We start from the raw sequence: 3,179 nt of genomic DNA, 5'->3' as shown, positions 1-3,179 counted from the left end.
CACACCCCAGGGATGGGTGCACGGCAGAGGCGGCGGAGGGGGGAAGAGGAGACCGGGAGGCGGGGGAGGGGGGCCCGGAGGCTCCCGCCCCACAGACACACACACCCCCGGCGGACGGAGCGGACCCCGAACGACAGCGGGCACGCGAGGGCGACCCCGAGCCAGCGGGGGAAGGGACCGGCACCGGCGGGTCGTCCGCGTCGTGACCGCGCCTCGTCCGAGCGCGCCCCGACAGAGCAAGGCTTGAGGCGGGCCGGAGCCCACCCCAGCCACACCCTGCCCGGGCGGGCGTGGAGTCGGGCGCGGGGGCTCGGGGTGGGGACGCGGTGGCACCAGGGCACACCAAACGCCACCCAAGGAGGGGAGTCACATCCCCTCCTACACCCCTGCCCAGGCCGACCGGCGCCCGCACACACGCGACACCGGCCGCCACACCAAGTCCACGACGCAACGGCCCGGAGGAACCGGCCACTACACACCCACGGGGCTCAGGGCGCACACGCGAGCACCACCGCCGCCACGGAGCCGCCGACGCCACCGGGGGAGAGCGGGGGGGGGTGGGGGCGACGACGCCCCCCTCTCCTCCTCCTCCTCCTCCTTCTCCTTCCCCCACGCACGCCAACAAGCCGACGAGCGGCGCCACCGCCACCCGGGGCGGCTCGACACGCGGAAGGGGGGGACGAAACCCCCAACCCCCAAGACACGGCGGGCCCAAGGGGAGGCGAAACACAGCAGGGTCACGGCGACCCGGGTCGGGAAGCGGACGAGAAGCAAGAGAGCGAAAGGAGACGGGCCAGGGCCGCTCAGCAGACGGAGGAAGGCGCGGCAAAGGGCGACGGGGAAGGGCCAGGGCCCACCCACGCGACGACGGTGCGGGCGGAAGGGCCTCACCACGCGTCCAGCCGGCCAGTCACGCCAGAGCACACACACCCCCACCACCACACACGGGATCTCACCGCCAGCACCCTCCGAGGGCAAGGGCGGTCCCGCGGGACGGGGAGGCGGCACCTGACGCGGCCAACCGGGGGCCGTCGTGCCTCAGCCACTGCCAGCCAACACGCGTCCTCACGTGGGGAAAACCACCGGCCACCGCCACCGCCACCGGTCACGGACAGACCCCAACCCCACAAAGCCCCCACAGGCACGCGGGGAGCAGAGCCTTCAAAGAGTCCACCCTCCCCCGGAGGGGGGGAGGGCGAACGGCCCAGCCCGCCGAGGCAGCGAGGGGGGGTGGGGGCCGCACCGGGGCCACGGAGGGCGAGGCACCGGAGGCGCGAGGGAGAGGACGCGGGAATCGCCTCGGGCCACAAAAGCCGGACCCCGCCGGGGAAACGGACACGGGATCGCACCGCCACACGCCAGGGCGGCCCCGCGACGGCCAGGGACACCGGAGCCCGCCTCCGGCGACCCTCCGCGTCTTCTCCCACGCGCACCCGGGAGCCCCGCCGCCGGGGCGCCTCCACGCGACGTCGCCAACAACCGCACACGCCGAACGGCCCTCGCGCCGCCTCCCGCCCAGCCAACCGTCCGGATCCCCGTTCCCGGGAAGCGCCGCGACCCCGAGGGAACGCTCCCCAGGGGCGACCACGCGGCCGAGGGGGAAGAGAGGGCTGGGCCCAAGCCCAACACACGTGCCGACCGCCGCCCCGATGACGGCCAGTCGCAGCCCGGGGTGGCGAGCAGGGGAAGCAGGGAGCCGCCCGCTCGCGCCACAGCCCCGGGGACGCGCAGGACAGACCACGCGCGCCCCCGCCCAGCCCCGGCCGACAAGGCAAACACGGAGAGTGACACGGAAGGCACGCGCACGCACGGGCGCGCGCGCCGGCCCCAAACACGAACGAGCGACGGACCGCCAGCCCGGCCCGGCGGGACCCTCCCCCAACACGGAGGGGGGAGGCGCGGGCCGCGGCCGTTAGGGCCGAAAGAGCAGCGCCCCGGTCCCCACCGCGGGGACCGGCAGACCCACCAGCACGCCTACGCTTCCCCCCCCCAACAGAAGGGGCAAACGGGGCGCACGGGTGGAGCACGCCACCCAACGCACTCAGCACAGGAGGGACGGCGGCCAGGGGGTAACGGTACCCCATCAGAAGGCACGCCCCTCTCGGATCGCTAGAGAAGGCTTTCCTCACCGAAGGTGGGCCACACCCCCACTCCAACTGCCCCCTCCCCGCCGGGCCGGCAGGAGGCAAACCGAGGGAGCACCACCCGAGGCCACGCAATCGGGGCGGGGGGGGGGGTCTGCGGTATAGGTAAAGAAATGGCACTTTGAGCATCCGCGGCCAGGGCCAGGGCAGGCTGGGCGCATTACCAATCCCATTCGCCACAGCCCTTCCCAGCCCCCGCACTCGTCCAGCCGGGCCGGACCACGCCGCGACCGCTCGACACACCTGGCACACACCACCCCACAGGGGGTGGCAAGCACGCAGGCATGCGCCCGCCAAGCCGATACCCCCCACACACGTGGGGACGGCACGACACCGGCAGCCTCCCTCCAGCGAGGCGAAGCACGCACGGGTCTCCCCTTCTCTTACCGCCTCGACCCCCCCAACACTCCCAAGGGGCACAGGCAGCAGCCAGAGGCAGCCACAGCAGCGACACCCGGGAGAGGGCACTGGGGGGACAGGAGCAACACCACCACTCGGCTTCAGGCACCTGAGGCACAACCTGGACCGCTCCAGGGGCACCGCACAGGCTCGCGTGGAGTCAAGGCTCCACAGCCACAGCCCACGACAGGGCGACAGCGAGGGATGCCCGCCACGTCACAGGACCCCAGCACCCCCCCCGCGCGCAAAAGCACGGGGACAGCAGAGGTCGGGCCGGTTTCCGCACCCCTGCTACCCACACACCACCCACGGGTGGGGAAGGCAGAACGAGGGGCCCGCAGGCCAGAACGAGAGGCTCGGCAGCGTTCGCCATGAACGGCCGTCCCTCATCTGGAGCAGCTTAGGTCCGGCCCAGGAGAGCACCACAGCACCACATCGGTCACAGTCAGCTCGGAGTTTTAACACGTGGAGTGAGGGCGGGGGGCACGACCCGGCAAGGACAGCCACCAGTGGGGCCCGCTGCAGCCTCGCCGGCCCCCGCCTCCCACTGCAGGCGGTAGACAACCCCAGCGGAGAACGCCTGACACGCACACGTGTGGCATGAAGCCACCCCTCATCGAGGTCCTTTCAGTCAGA

Source organism: Lepus europaeus, unplaced genomic scaffold, assembly GCF_033115175.1.
Source record: "Lepus europaeus isolate LE1 unplaced genomic scaffold, mLepTim1.pri SCAFFOLD_588, whole genome shotgun sequence".
NCBI lineage: Eukaryota > Metazoa > Chordata > Mammalia > Lagomorpha > Leporidae > Lepus > Lepus europaeus.
This window is presented reverse-complemented; position numbering follows the sequence as displayed.